This window comes from Macrobrachium nipponense, chromosome 1 (assembly GCF_015104395.2).
Source record: "Macrobrachium nipponense isolate FS-2020 chromosome 1, ASM1510439v2, whole genome shotgun sequence".
Taxonomy (NCBI): Eukaryota; Metazoa; Arthropoda; class Malacostraca; order Decapoda; family Palaemonidae; genus Macrobrachium; species Macrobrachium nipponense.
In genome coordinates, this window is record NC_087200.1 from 51,338,286 (window position 1) to 51,354,272 (window position 15,987).

At 40.5% G+C, this 15,987-nt stretch overlaps 1 protein-coding gene and 1 long non-coding RNA gene across 2 annotated transcripts in view; one reads left to right on the forward strand and one right to left on the reverse strand.

The window, feature by feature from the left end:
- LOC135218780 (uncharacterized) overlaps nt 1-15,987 on the forward strand; it is a 138,965-nt gene that overhangs the window by 67,965 nt on the left and 55,013 nt on the right. The window lies entirely within an intron of this gene.
- The window catches only part of LOC135220168 (uncharacterized), a 38,254-nt gene that overhangs the window by 17,443 nt on the left and 4,824 nt on the right, over nt 1-15,987 (reverse strand). The window lies entirely within an intron of this gene.

The window sequence follows — 15,987 nt, forward strand, 5'->3', positions numbered from 1 at the left end:
AATTGTAAGCTAAACTTCTTATATTTTAGTAATATTCAATCATTTACCTTCATTTTGCAACAAATTGGAAGTCTCTAGCACAATATTTCGATTTATGGTGAATTTATGAAAAAAATAACATTTTCCTTACGTCCGCGCGGTAACTCTTCCGAAAAAATCATACGTGCGATTGTGGTAATGTTTGCACCATTTTAAATTAGCCGTTACATAAAGTTTTATATATGAAAATGTGCGCAATTTCATGTAGAATACAACGAAAAATAATTGAAGGTTGTAGCTTTTCTCATTTTCGAAATATTTGCATATAAATCACGATAAATAGAAAAAAAACCACGTTCGGTCAACTTTGACTCTACTGAAATGGTCGAAAAACGCAATTGTAAGCTAAAAACTCTTATATTTTAGTAATATTCAATCACTTACCTTCCTTTTGCAACAAATTGGAAGTCTCTAGCACAATATTTCGATTTATGGTGAATTTATGAAAAAAACTTTCCTTCCCTCCGCGCGCGGATTCTCCGCCATAAATCTCCGAATTGCGTACATCGCATTCTCGGAAAATTTACTCCGTTTCATATTAGGCATTTCATAGAGTTTTATATATGAAAATGTGCGCAATTTCATGTAAAATAAAAGGAAAAATATTTGAAGGTTGTAGCTTTTCTAATTTCCGAAATAATTGCATATAAAAAAAATTATTAAAAAATTTTGACATTTGGTCAACTTTAACTCGTCCGAAATATTCGAAAACTGCAATTGTAAGCTAAAACTCTTACAGTATCGTAATATTCCATCATTTAACTTCATCTTGAAACAAATTCGAAGTCTCTATAACAATATTTAGATTTATGGTGAATTTAAAAAAAAATATTTTTTTACGTCCGCGCATTACGAATTCATGCATCATTTTGTGATAATATTTTCTCTGTGTTGCTTTTATCGTTTTACAATGTGTTATATACCAAAAAGATCGCAATTTAGTTTAAATTACAACGAAAAAAAAGTAACTTGTTACCTTTAACCGTTTTGCGCACAGCGCGATTTGAATACAATTATATATGAAATTTCGTTTTTGCGCTATCATATATTGCATTATTTATATATGATAATGATAATTTTTATCCTTTCTGATGGTTGCATACTAAACTTCAGGCAATGACAAAAAAGGGATCCAAAAATGAACTCTTAATCTTCAAAACTAAGCGCGCTGTGATTTTTTGAAAAAATTATTTTTTCCGCTTCCACGCTCACTCAAAACCGGCTCCGGCATTCGGGGGACGTTTTGATTTTTACCGCTTCGGCGTTTAAGGGTTAATAGACTGAGACACTGCATGAGGAGAAGGTCGACTGGATGGTTGAAAATTGAAGCTGGTTGCTGAAGGCGTGTTGGGCCACAATTTGTTACTGTCATTCTCACAAATTAGACTATGATGTTATCCATTACATAGTTCGCACTTGCTGCAGCATTTGAAAGCTTTTAACAACTGAACGCAGAATGATCCCCATTGCAGAACGGACACGACATTATGCAGGTGTTAGTTTCTAATGCCTTTGACTGCAATGTCTGTGATAATTCTTCCCCTCTCAGCAAGGTATCATTGTCTATACCTCTGATAAGGAAGTCCAATGCTTCAAAAAATTCATTTAAATTATAGTCGCACTTTCTCAGAAAGTCCACAACCACATGATATACCACATCCTGTGATAGTTTTTGATTTATCAAACTAAGTATCATTCCCCGATCTAACACGGATCTGCTCAGTCTCTTTATTTGCTCTATAAGCACAGTAAGCTCAAAATGGAAATTCTTCAATTCTACATAGTTACACTTAGGAACAAAAATATTGATTAACCACCAATGTAATATGACCAGTGTCTGATGCTGGTTTCCATAATACTTGTTTAACAAGTCGAGTGTCACACTGTAGTTGGCCATAGTTACTCTCAATGCTTGAACTACCTTGAGCGACTCCCCTATAAGAGATCCAAGAAGATACGTGAATTTGGTCACCTCATCCAGATTTGCAAATTCACTTTTTTTTCCTTTAAACACTGGAAATGGAAGCTCCTTTAAACAAGGTAGGCATGTTTTTGGCTGTGCTGCACTAGCCAAGTCACCAATCCAGTTAATAAAAAGGGTGGTTGCCTGACCAGCATCATCTAACATCTTTCTTATTCTACTTTCAAAGGCTGGTTCAAATTTGATCGCACTTGTCAAATACAACGATCTGCTGCTGTTCATCAGTCTGTATCCTATCTAGCAAGTTTTGGTAGACATTAATGTTATGGGAGTCAAGGAGATTCCCTCAGGCATGAGCCAGAGTGTTGGTCAGTAGGGATTCAACTTGAGTCTCAATGGTGGCCATTTTGTAGGTGCAGGAGGTTGTGGTATAATTACGTTAATTCAAAAGAAAAAGACAGGGCTTAAACTAAGAGCAAAGGGGTTGTGAAGGAAATGACGCCGCCTTTATCTTACTTCAACTATTGAATTCTCTTAAAATAGCCTATCATTAATTCCCTTGACCAGTCTGGTGCGTCCGCTCGCCATCGATCAACTTCATCAGGTGGTTGAGGAACACGCCTCTCATGGTATCAAAATGTACTCTACTTCACACTCTGCCCATCCTATAACCCACCGGGTTCATAGGTAGATGTTGCACTCCATAGTGTTTTTGTCTGGTACAGTAGTATTGTCTAATTTGAGTGTTGAGGTCTTTTACCCTCGCGCTATATTCTGTGGGGCTGACACCGAAGCGATTAGCTTCAGGGTGTTCCCTAACTTCAGCATTGCAAAGAGCTACGATACTTGCAATTGCCCTTACTCGCTCAACAAAGGTTTTCAGCCTGTCCCAAACTTCCTTGGTGGACTCCTGTGCCAAATCGTTACCCCCTAAATATATTATGGCCAGACTGTATTGCCTATTCCAAAAGGGTAGCCCACTGGAGGGTAGGCTTGAGATTAGCCCCGCCTACAATAGATCTCTATCTTCAGTTCGCCCCCTCGTTCTGTGGGTGTTAGGGCAACTGTGAATGCCCCAACAAAATGACATGAAAAACTATAATTCACCTGCTGTTGTTTAGGGTCTGGTTGCTTAGGCCTATCCAATTCAAAGGACCAGCAAAGATGTCACAAATTTTTCTGTGACTTCTGTTACCGGCTTCACCAGACCTTGTTGGCGTGTAGGTCTACTTCGATACCACTTTTTACTGAAACGACCAAAATGGCCAGAAAGACCGAAATGGCCAGAAAAATTATTGGGACAGCTAAAGGCTGCCTGTTAATCAATATGTCCCCGTGGCTCAGTCACATTCGGAGGGCTGTCTGAAATTTGCAGTATCACACTCCTGACTACAAACACCACAGGGATACTTTGGTAAAAGGGTAAACTTGACTTTCTTATTGTCGCAAAAAAGGTATGATGCCCTTTTTAATGACAAACCTTCCACAACATCAGGTTATTTAGCAAGAAGAACATCAATGGGTTGGTGATGTATCTACGTGAGTAACGAAAATAGACAATGCAACTAAGAGGTTGCAGTGAACAAATTGATCAGAGGAGAAGAGGATGAATTAAACTAACAAAAGATTACCTTTCTGTAAATAATGAATCAAAATTTATCCGATGTATTCAGTATAAGAAACAAAAGAATTGCCCGAGGCAAAAATGCCGAAATTATAGCGAATCCTGGAGAATGCCTTGAAATTGAATTGAATTATTGAAACTTCAATCGACCCTTGATTGCAATATAGTTTTATCATTTTCAACTCGTAATAATAACCTAGATGCACAATAAACGAGTCTGCGTTTTGGTGTCACCGAGTTGTAAAATAGGCCAACATCGCCTCGGAGAGACATTCCTCCCCTTGGTAAGGTAAGGTGATTGCAACTTTCTCCTCTGATTGAGCCAGTTAATAGTTGTAAGATATGTGCTTGAATTAGATTTATTGTGGTGCATCTGTCTCATATTTGAATTGCCCAGGTCATTATCGCTTTAGATGTGTTAGTTATTATATTGGGGTCTTTTTGCGAAGGAATTAATCATAGTATTTTCTGTTTTTGTGAAAATTTCCCCCTTCTGGGACTTGGTTTTGCATCACCCAACCGCATGGCAGCTGAATCCTCATTATAATAACTATTTAGTAATATATATCTCTATGGGACTTGTAAATCATTGTAATATGTGGGGATTGTTTTTTTCATCTTGAATAGTTTATTTTTGTAATAAAATTGTGAAAATTGTCGACCTTGTCTGTTCAACCCTACCCTGTGTAGCTGCTGCTTGGTCCTTTATGATCTTGTCATCAGCCCTCAACATCTGGGCAACGAATCTGTGATAGAGTCACAACACTTATGCTTTGACATTTTGATAACTTGTATAACAGCAAAGAGACAACTGACAGAATCTGAACCTTTTCAGCCTTTTTATGCTGATGTGAGGGCACATGAACAACCACTGAAGAGGTAATTACAGGTAAAGTGTGAAGAAGCCCCGTTATCAAATTACTAAAAGTGATAGTTTTGAAAATGAGCTTGTAAGGACCATCCTTTTGCAATGCTTTTGTACATATAAGCATCGTATCCACATTGTACCTTAAACCTATGTATAGAGCACTTTCTGGCCTTTCTGCCAATGTATACATATAAAAGTTTGAGAAAACACATATCGGCTGCTGCCGATCCCCGTTTTCCTATCTCTCAGGTCAGACTACATTGCGGTCCACTAGCTGTGGTTATAAACCCCTTTTGACCTGTAATAGTTTGTACTCACATACCTGCCTCTTTGTCGATACCTCACAACTGGTGACCTCCCCGATCAGACGGTGACTCAGCAGTTTAGGCCCAGCCTTTAACTGACTCATTATGGCCGCTCACCTTCAGAGAGCCTTTAGCAGACTCACTACAGCACCACAGTTTAGACCTCTGAAAAATCCTTTCCATGGACACACCAATGCCATTAGCGGACTAAGTACGACACGCCTTCCCCGATGTGTTCTGGTGTTTTTCACGATTGGTTGGCCCGCCATTTACGTCTCCTGACAACCGACAAGTGAGAAGTATCAACAATGCCAGGTCCTCATGAAGCAGACAGCTCCTTGGTCGCAATCCCTCCACCGCAAACTCATGCTCAGCCACCGCCCAGGCCATCAGGTTGCCCCCATTCTGCCGACCTCGTCATAGCTGCTCTCCCTGGGGAGATTTACAAATGCATAGCATTATGGGTCAATGCGCAGCAGTCCACACCGGTCACCTTTGACAAGCTCAAACGGAAGCTTGTCATGTCCTATTCTAACCCCATCCCCGTGAGAGCCGCCTGCCTGTTTGATCTTGTAGCTTCACCGATTGCGCAACGCACAACCAAGGGATGACTGGGACAAGGTTATGGGTTCTCTAAGCCTCCTGGAGACCAACAAGCATGGACAGAGAAAGGAGATCAGCCTCAGACACAAGATATTCCTCCACCAACTATCCCCGGAGGTGAGAGGACAGATTCCCAACACATACACCCTTCCCAAGGACAACCTGGTGGAGAAAGCTTCGGAGCTGCATGAGGCCACTGCAGCTACGAAACTCGCCACCCTGCCAGTGACCATCCGCCCAGTGACGTAGGGACCCGAGGCACCGAAGATTAACGCAGTGCACCAAAGGAGGGGCCCCGCACAGCAGCGAACAGACAACCACCCCTGATGTTTCTTCCACCAAAGGTTCTGTAAATACGCCAGGAGGTGCGAGACTCCCTGCTCCTACCCGCTGCCAAAAAACGGCGAAGGCAGCCACGCCCCACACCAGCCAAACATGCAGGACAAAGATTTTCACGAAGATGGCCCTTCTTAAGTCTTACTTTCAGGCTCTCATGCATCCTGAAGACATCCCCAAGATCGCCATTATCACGCCGTTCAGGTCGTATGTCTTCGCATACTCCACCTTCAGCCTGAGGAGCGCCGGAGTCACCTTTCAACATCTGATGGACAGCATCCTAGGGGACCTGCCCTTCTGCGTCTGCTACGTCAATGACTTTTTAATCCTTTCCAGGTCCCCTGGAGGAGTACCTGCAGCATGTCTGAGCCGTATTAAAGCACCTTCAAGAAAATGGACTGGCCGTCCGTTTTGACAAATGCACCTTCAGCACCAAGAGGTTGGACTTCCTGGGGCACGCAATCTCCACGTCAGGCGTACGCCCAATGACATCGAAGGTGGAGGCACAGGAAAATTTCCTGATTCTGACGACGGTCAAAGACATGCAAAAATTCCTCGGGATGGTAAATTATTATCGCTGATTTATCCCGAACATCGCCCATACCATGTCCCCTTTGATAGAGGTCCTGAAGGGGAAACTGAAGAAGTTGGTGTGGGAGGCAGGTCAGCAATGGGCCTTCCAGCAGACAAAGTCATTCCTCGCTTCAGCCGTCACCCTTGCTTACCAAGACCCTGATGCACCCTTATGGCTCACCACCGACACCAGCAACATCACCTGTGGTGCCGTCCTGGAGCAGGTGATCCATGGCACTCCTCACCGCACGCCTTCTCCAGCAAGAAGCTAAATCCCACCGAGTCCCGATACAACACCTTGGGCCGCAAGTTGTTGGCAGTCTACCAAGCAGTGTGCCATTTCCGCTACCTGCTGGAGGGCTCCCCCTTCACCTTAAGGACAGACCATCAGCCCCTGGTCCACACTTTCACCAAGACGAGCGACGCCTGGTCTGCGAGGCAACAACAGCTCCTGGCAGCCATCACGGAGTTTGGCTGCATTCTTCAGTATGTCCCCGGTGAGAACAACCCTGTTGCCGACACACTCGAGGATCGACATAAGTGCAGTCCACCTCGGGATCGACTACGAGGACCTCGCCCGGACCATGTTCGATGTAGTCCACAATCTCTCACACTCGTTGGGCAGAACTACGATGTGCCTGCTGATGGAGTTCATGTGGCACAGAATTCAGAGGGACGCGCAGGAATGGGCCAGGACCTATGTCCCTTGTTAAGCAAGCAAGGTCGGTCGTCATACCAAATCGGGCGTCTGCAAGTTTCCGCAACCCAAATGGAGGTTTGGCCACATCCACGTAGACGTCATGGGCCCCTTGCCTCCGTCCGACAGCGCCAGATACTTCCTGATGGTCATCGATCGGTCCACTGGATGGCCCAAAGCAACCCCAATGTCAGAAGCCACCTCCAGTGCCTGCGCAGAAGCCCTCCTCTCCAGCTGGATCAGCCGATTTGGAGTTCCCGATGATATCACAACGGATCGCGGGCCCGCATTCCTGTCAGAACTGTGGGCCACGATGACTTACCTGATGGGGACATCGCACCACTGCCTACAACCCCGCTGCGAATGGCTGGTGGAGAGGATTCACAGCTCCCTAAAGACCTCCCAGATGGCATGCTGCACAGGAGAAAATTGGAAGGCGCAGCTCCCCTGGGTACTCCTTGGTCTCCACACAGCTCTGAAGGCAAACAGCGACGTATCCCCAGCGGAGAAAGTTTACAAGGAAATGTTGGCAGTACCCGGCGAGTTTTTCCCGATGGAGGCTGGTGACAAAGACATCCCAATCACAAGACTGCGGGAAACCGCCAGAAAATTCACGCCATATCAGAGAACCTTCTCTGACAGGACAAAGCATTTCTGGCTGAAAGCCCTATCCTCCTGCTGAAACATCTTCATGCAGAACGACACTCACCGTCCACCACTGACAAGAACCTACCATGGCCTCTACCATGTCCTCCGCCGAACGGATAAGGTATACCTGATCCTAAACAACAGATGCGAAGATTGGCTTTCCATTGACAGGCTGAAGCCCACCTTCCTGATGGACGAAGACAAAACCGAAGACACACCCGACGGAGTCTCCAGATCACCACCACGGAACGAAGCATCCCCGGAAACTCATGAGCTGTCCAAACGGAGCCATGGCCACCCTTGGACGACAGTCAAACCCCCCAGGACCAGCTCCCAGGAAGGAATCCTGTTGGCATCCCCTGCAGAGGACTAGGGGACCAAGGCACATACGAGACCATCAGCCTCACGAACAAGGGGTCGCCTCCACCCCCCACCACACTACAGTGACTAAGGAATCTTGATATTCTTCTAATTATTATATTCTTAATTATTGTCTTGGGGGGGGGGGGGGGTAGTTGTAAGGCCAATGCTATTGCAATGCTTTTATAAATATATTCATCATATCCACATTGTACCTTAAACCTTTGTATAGAGCACTTTCCAGCCTTTTTGCCGATGTTATAATGTATACTTGTTGTACATAGCCTTAATTGCATCCATTTAAATGTGTTTGAGAAAACACAGATCGACTGCTGCTGATCCCCATTTTCCTATCTCCCTCAGGTCGGACTACAATGCGGTCCACACGCTGTGGTTATTATCCCCTTTTGACCTGTAATAAAGTTTGTACTCACATGCCTGCCTCTTTGTCGATACCTCACAGGCTGAAGCTAGTCAGTAGCTATTAACAGGGAAGATGAGGAAGCCAAAGATGCCATTGATCCCAATAATAATAATGTAATTATTATTTAAGAAGCCCATCAAGATACTCTACTTGATTACTCTACAATGGCAAGGTAGCCTACGTATAGTTAGTTGCTAAAACTAACGGCTACTATACGGTAGCCTATGTATGGTTAGTTGCTAAAACTAGAGGCAAAATACATACAATACAAAACAAATGTCAGCCGATGTCTTGTTTAATTGCTATTTAAACAAGTTTACAATTATAAAACAATATATACACTAATTAAACAAGTTTAAAATTATAAAATAAACATATCTAGCGTCGTTTCAGTTGTTTCGTGGCCGTTTCGGTCTTTTCGATCATTTCGGTAAATGTTGAGATCCGCCTACTTGAAGGGAGAGCTTCCAGCCCTTGCACAAGGTAATCGAGATTTTACAGTGTCGGCATTAACCCTTACTGGACTGGTAAATATATCGATATGCAGCTTTGAGGTTGGCCAATTTATAAAAAAAAACACATCAGTGGAAAGAAGAAGATATGCAAATGTATATGGTGAAAGAAAAAAAATAAAAAAAATATTCCCTACCTTCCACAGGAAGTTGAAAATGACTACCTATTTGCAACCTCTTTTACAAGACAATCGTAAATTTTACCAGCTTATTTATGTTTTTTCTAATAATTACATTTATTTTATTTTGTAAAATTATAATTACTGCTCATAAAATATCAAAACAGATAAGAAATAACATCAGTAACAAATTCTTAGCATATTTGTTGAAAAATATTTATGCAAATTTACCGATAACTAAGATTCACTAACTTTTATTTTACATTTTTTTAAATATTTCTTTGCACTTTTCTTTTGTAAAATTATTTACAACCGACATACTATTGTAAAAGACAAGAACAAAGAACAACAGCAAACCCTTGGTATATTTAAGAGCAGATTTACAAAAAGACGTCATGTGAGAGACGCAGCACATTTTCCCTTCAAGTCACAAGTAGAACTAAAGTCCTGAGAATGCTGAAATGGCAGCATAGTCCACACTGGTGATTTTAGCCAGTGTAAAAGTTGCCATTAGTGAATTTATGGGCTATAAAAGTATTGGCATCTATTTTCCGCCCAATTCTTTCCAAATCGATGGCGCATAATATTGTTTAACTACAGGATCAATCCGTCCACTTCCCCAAACCTGTTATTACTACTCCCGAGGATCAATCCGTCCATTAATGGTTAAAAAAATATAAAAAATAGAACCTGCTCTCATGTCTACCCAATATTTACAGTTAAATCCTTTCTCAACAACAAATTTCCTGCCAACTTGGTAGGCCACAGTGAACATGTGACTTTGTGGTCATGGGTAAAATGAACTTTGAATCTTAATTGACTAACAAAAAAGCCATCCCACACTCACTGGGATAGAGATCACTTCAATTTTAAACTAAATATAAACCCTACTTACTATTAACAACAATTATATGGGGACTCACAATTACCACATGGTGGAGAACGAAATCTTGGCACGAAAGCACAGAATGAATTCAGACACGTTCAACCACAAACAAATCTCTTGCAGGAAGGAAGTTCCCCCTTGCTCTAGACACATTGGTCTCTGACCACTTAGTCACTTTTCTTGCTTTCTAATGTCTTACTTCGATTATGATTCTTCAGTGTCAATAACAATTCTATCTTAACAAAATTTATTAGAGTGATCTCAGTGACCTCATGTGGATTACTCAACAAAGGTTACAAAATATCTCAACTCAATAGATTTTGCTGCGATTTTGCTGCCAATTGGTTTTCATGCAATTCTGCTGTGGATGCGAGGCAAAATCAAATTGAGGAAAATGGTGCACTCATTTTTCACGATAAAAGTGACAAGTGTATCCGGAAAGCACAAAGAATTATAGTAGTTAAGAGGTCATTGTGGGTATTACAATCAGTACATACATATCTGGTATAAAGTGACCGGTATATTCTATATGCATAAAATTAATACATAAGGGACCATATCACAATCGTATTAGATTACGTCTGTACCTCGTCCACTGATCGCTTTATATTATACGTACTTGTTTACAAAAGTCATGTATAGGTCTATTTGAGAGAAGCGGGACCCAAGTGCGACGGGGGTTGGAGGGGAATTTCTACCTTTCGGGGCCCAGAAGTCATGGGGAGGGTGGGGTCCTTGGAGGAATAATAGTTTATGGAGATGGCCTGACTAACAATCCTTACCTGAACCCAGGAAGCCAGGTCAGTCAACGGTCGCTCCCCCGTTGTCTGGTAAAAAGAGCCTTGGAACCAAAGATCAGTACTGCGCTTGTGTTATTGTTAATCCTTAACTTTCTCTTTTATACATTATTTTCTTTCTGTTAACTTTCATGTAAATATTTTAAACGTTTTCTGACAGTTAAACTGTTCATTTTGAATTTCAAGAACAATAACATAAAAAAGCCCATATATGAGACCATAATAACACACAGCTTCCTTCCTTTAGGCAAAAATAAATAATAACATTTGTGAGATTAACCTAATCTGTGTTCCATATTAATCCATAGAGGGCTAAAATGTTTAATGGCTACGTAGGCCAGGTGTTTTTGGATGCAAACAACCAAGATATTAAAATTGTTAAAATTATTTATAGAAATTAAGATCAATATATTTACAAATATGGATATTGTACATTAATGAATAAATAATCCTTATATATTAGCTTGCAATAAAATAAACAGTCTTAATGATATTTCATATATATATATATATATATATATATATATATATATATATATATATATATATGTATATATATATTGAATCCCCTTTGCTTTCACCAATTAAATCAGTATTTAGTACAGCACAAGCCTGGTTCTCTTTTCTCTCTCGCTGACACATCCCATTGCTCTCTTGTTCTTTCTCTCGCTGCTGCCTTCCGTATTTTTGCAGTTTTACCAAGATGTTGGCTCCCAAGACGCGCTAGTTAAGCCAGGTTAGTTAATAAAAGGAGGCAATATGTGCAATCCTCTCTCACATTCTCACAGTCCCATGTTGGGCCCAGGTCACACTTGGGCATATCCTCTAACCAGTGGAGAGCGTCCACCTGGCTTCCCCTGCTTACTCACGTGTCTGTGTGCCCCCACATGCTGCTCCTTGTCCTTACTAACGCCTTGAAGAAGTCACCTTTCTTCGTCCACACTTTGATGAAGCAATATCTCAGGAGAAAGGTAAAGTGCAAATTGTGGTGGCAATCTACCTATATATACCAATTTTTCCCTGTATCAGTGCTTGTGTGATCCTCCATAGTGATTCATTAACCCTGAATTGGTGCGACGGGTCGCGAAGAGTTTCTCAAAAAACTTGTTTTTTTACCATAAATCATTGTCTATCTTGAATCTGGGTGTGATCGACCTGCAAGAGGCCAGCAGAACACACACAACCACTACAATCATGTTAGAACCTACCATTTGCCGCCCCTTGCCTTTGTCCTTCCCCCTTTCTGAGAATTTGCTCAGGTCGAGCTCGACCCCCACGCACCTCTAATGTGTGGGGGATCGAAAGGCAAAGTTATTAAGTAGTTGATTTCCTGTCTATCACTGCTGATACTGGTCATGTTTTGTATAGTTGGAAACTGTTAGTAGATGGTGTGTGTACCATATGCATGCCATTGGCTGTGGCTGAGATGCCATATATTGCCATTTGGTCCAATTTCCTTCGAATGCCAATTTCTCAGTTTTTGCATTTTTTTTTCAGTTCTCTCAACAATGGCCAGCAGGCAGAATTCTCTGGGCATGGATGTCATCAACTTACTTCTAATGGAATTAGAAAGTGATTTTGATGATAATTTTGAGGTTGCTGACACTTCTGTGGCAAAAATATTGAGTGTGTGAGAGGCGAAGCAGATGACCTTCAAATTATTAGAGAGAGGGGGGGGGGGCGTGACAGGGGGAGGGGAATAGTGGGTCTGTGCCTTATCTGGTGACAGATTACATCAGAGAGAGACAGAGACAGACAGATAGACAGACAGACAGTCAGACAGACAGACAGAGACAGTCAGACAAACAGAGAATAACATTCTGAGAATTATCTTATGACAAAGCTGCCTAATTGCAATAATGGCTATACACCCTCATATATTATTAATTGAAAAAAGAGCAATAAGTTCACCATAGCAAATTCAATTTATAATTTTGTTAGTGCAAGTCAGATAGTTCAGGTGGCAGATTTGGCAGTCAAAGTTGGTGTGGATTTTGGCCATTTTGTTTACATACCCAAAAGGTGAGTGGGCATATCTTTACATATTCTTGTTTTCTATAGAATTTGTGATATGTTGGTATATTTTCATGCATAAATATCATATTTTATAATAGTTACAATGATTTTTATAAGAAATTTTCGTGGTGAAAATAGGTCAAAAAATGACCTTTTGATTTGGCCCCTGATATAACAGCTATATCGTCTTTGTCCAAATATTTTTACATAATTACGTTCTAAGATAATATGAATTTATTCTATAAAAAAAAATTAGCCACTTCCTATTTCATTTAGGTACCAAAAAAAATCCGTGAAATTTTGCCTTTTTTTTTTGCCAAAAAAATTTACCCTTTTTTTCTCTTTTAAGATTTTGACCTCTATGGGTCCAACACCTTTTCTGGCAGTCACATATTGTAAATTGTAATTGTAGGAAGGATTCCCTCAATTTTTGTGTGTATATAGCTTATTTTGTATTTTTTGTAAATATTTTCGTAAATTATTTTTTTGTATGTACTTATTTTTTAAAAATATTTGTAATAAATATAATATGTAGATGGGTATTATTTATCTTTTCAGTAGTGTTTGTGAATGTTAAAATTGATTTTAGAAACTAAAATGTATTACAAAAATGAAGTTAGTGATTTTTGGCAAATTTTTCTAGACGCTACGGTCAAGCTCAACCCACACAGTGTGGGTAGCGATATAGCAAAACCTATCTAGGGTTAATCCCTACAGCTGTGCTCCCTTAGAAAGAATCTCTGATTTAAGAGCTGTGGTTCTCTTGAATGTGATTGTGTTCATATTCCCCTCCCTTCTCGTTGCCGTAACGTTTAGGTGGTAACTCATTCTTTCTTTGCCCTCTGAGGAATCCTAAGATTATCTAACCCCCCTTTTATCACACGTGGTTATACGACATTTGTATTGCAGATGTTCTGCAGTTTCCTGCTGTGGAGATGGATCTCACCCCTATCCTTGTGCTCTGGGCCCATAGATGCCCATCACACATGCCACTGAACGAGTGCTCATTGCTCCCAGCAATTATTCCAGTATTTGGCCTTATGTGAGGGTCATTAGCGTCCTTGCTGGCGCCTTGAATCAGAGTAACGTTAAGGTGTAAATACATTCCCCTACAAATTCAACTCTTGGAGTTTCCTTACGATTTTTTTCCTTGACTTGTATTTGGCCTTTGGCCGACACCCTGTTTTTTTTTTTTCATCTGAATAGGTTGATTGGTCTCTGCATTAATCGTAGTCAGAAATAAGCATCCTATGCAGGAGCCATCAGACCTAATTCGATATCATATATATATATATATATATATATATATATATATATATATATATATATATATATATATATACATACTGGCCACTAAAATGAATAAGTTTTGAGAATGTCAGACGACTTACCATTTTGTTATTAGTCGGCAGGGTGGCCTTAAATGTTTTCCTGCGTGCCCAAAAACGTTCCTTACGACGCTCCTGATTGGCTGTTGATATGCTAATCACAGGCCTGGAAACTCTCTCGGGGAAAGAGAGTTCACACCAGCAATTCATCTACGCACGTCGGGACCTCTTTCAAAAATTATAACTCTCCTTACACCTCACTTTTACCCTTCAGAAAAGTAATTTCCCAATTGCATCACTAACCATCGACGAGCCAATGATTGAAGAATTATGATGATATAAGAATTATGAAGAAAATCGTAACATATATAATAAAAAAGGAATCGTGAGAGGGATATAAGAGTACTGATTGTAGCAAGAAAAATCAATAGGATGAATAAATTTCCTCCATAAGGTATCAACATCTAAGAAACAATTTTTTTTGTTTTCATATTCCGTTATAGGATAAGAAAGGGTGATAGTGATAATGATAGTGACAATATGAAGTCTTAGTATTCTTTTTCCCCCATAAGACTTTTTCTGTCAAGGGGGATCGTGATCATGATGATGACGTCATCGAGTGATCACGTGAGCAACACCTGACTACACGAAGGTAAGAGAGATTAATATTCTCTTGCTTGCTATTTTCATATTGATAGCCCTACCAATTATTATTATTATTTTTTTTTTCTTTGTAGCATTGTCTTCCATGGCATTTACGCTACGAAACTGTATGAAACACATGATGTCAGGTAAGGAATGGAAGAATATATTTTATATATTAAGAATTTCATGTTTATTTCACTTTAAATATTTTAGCATTAAGCATACTGAAGTACATATATAATTCTTATATCATTATAATCCTTAAATCATTGGCTTGACGATGATTCATGATGAAATTGGGAACACTCCATTTCTGCAGGTAAAACTGAGGTGCAATGAAAGTTATAATGTTTGAAAGCGGCCAGATGTTACTTGTGTGAACTCTCGAGACAGACTGAGAGTTTCCAGCCTTGTGATTGGCTTATCAACAGCCAATCAGAAGCGTCGTAAGGAACGGAGCTGCATGGGCATGAGATGCACGATTGATTTGAATCTATTTTACCTGCAGGTCCTTTTCAGCTATTTCTCTGATGAGCAAGATATTTCTGTCAAACATGTGTTCTCTAATTACTGACAAAATGGTTTTGTCCATGTGATATATCATAACACCAAATACAGTTTTTTTGTAATTTTTCTTCCAAGGCTAATGTCCGAGTTTTCATTGAAGATACCTATTGATTTTCTAAACAATATCACACATCCCTGGCAGACTTCTACACCACCATCTGAGGGATGAATCAAATATCCTATACTTTTCAACTTGATTAAACTTGACATTGCATTTTTTAAATTGGCAGTCATTGCTACTCACCATGAAATGTAAAAGATGGATTTGAAGTCTTGTTGAATTCTTGCGTACACCCATGGGCAGCACAGGAAGGCGCCATCAATAATGAAAAGTAAAATCGTGGTTACCCTCTTTAAACAACGGTCTGATTAGAACCAACTCCAAATTCCAATAAAGTGGTGAAGATTAACCTTGGATCCGAGAACTGTCAGGCCCCGTCCACACGGTCGAACGGGGTTTCACTGATAGGTAAGCGTGGGTATTTTTGGCTTCGCTTAATAATTATTATTCCTCCAAGGCGGGGTCAGCTTACCTAAATGGCTTTAGTCAGACGACCATTCTTCCCTAACAATTATAATTTATTGTAATAACACTTACTCTTGCGATATATACACACAAAACAGCTGAATTTGATATCTTCCTAATATCATCTAAGCCTGCATTTGGACTCTTGTGAGATGTGGGAGGAGAGGTCACGGTGTAAGGCTCCCAGGGATAA